Raw genomic sequence first — 526 nt, forward strand, 5'->3', positions numbered from 1 at the left:
AAAAAAAACAAATTAATTTTAAAGAAATAATATATATATAAATATCTTACAGTAAAATATGGCCACGATTTAGTTCCATTTCCTGATTTGTTATTATGGTCTTTAATAGCTTTGTATGTACGTTTTAAACCGGAAAATTTGGATAAACATTGAGGACCAGTTACATTATAACCATGTTTTACTAATTGTTCTGCAATTAAAATTCATACTCTTTTTTGAGATATTTTTCCACTGGAAAAATCTTTTTCCCATACACGATATTCTTCGACCAATAACAAAATTGCTTCGTGTGGCCATTTGAAAACTACAAAGATTAATTTATTTAAAAAAAATAAAAGAAATATACAAATAACTACAACAATATTTAGGAATTACCTCCAATATCTTGCGTTTGTGGTATATTTTCATCATTTTCTGCTATTGCAGATATATCGCTGGAGTCATCTATATACAAATAATCACATTAATAATACAGCAAATATGCATTAATATATTTATAACGTTAATAAACTTACGTTGCATTTCC

General features: G+C 25.9%; 1 long non-coding RNA gene across 1 annotated transcript; it reads right to left on the reverse strand.

Moving 5' to 3' along the window:
* Window positions 1-30: 30 nt before the first annotated feature.
* On the reverse strand, window positions 31-525 carry LOC105461886. Its single transcript, XR_975991.1, has 3 exons — window positions 516-525; window positions 376-444; window positions 31-304 (listed from the first exon to the last, which is right to left on the reverse strand). It is a non-coding gene; the product is annotated as an uncharacterized LOC105461886 (long non-coding RNA).
* Window position 526: the final 1 nt, after the last annotated feature.

This window comes from Wasmannia auropunctata, unplaced genomic scaffold (assembly GCF_000956235.1).
Source record: "Wasmannia auropunctata unplaced genomic scaffold, wasmannia.A_1.0 LD275866.1, whole genome shotgun sequence".
Classification (NCBI taxonomy): domain Eukaryota; kingdom Metazoa; phylum Arthropoda; class Insecta; order Hymenoptera; family Formicidae; genus Wasmannia; species Wasmannia auropunctata.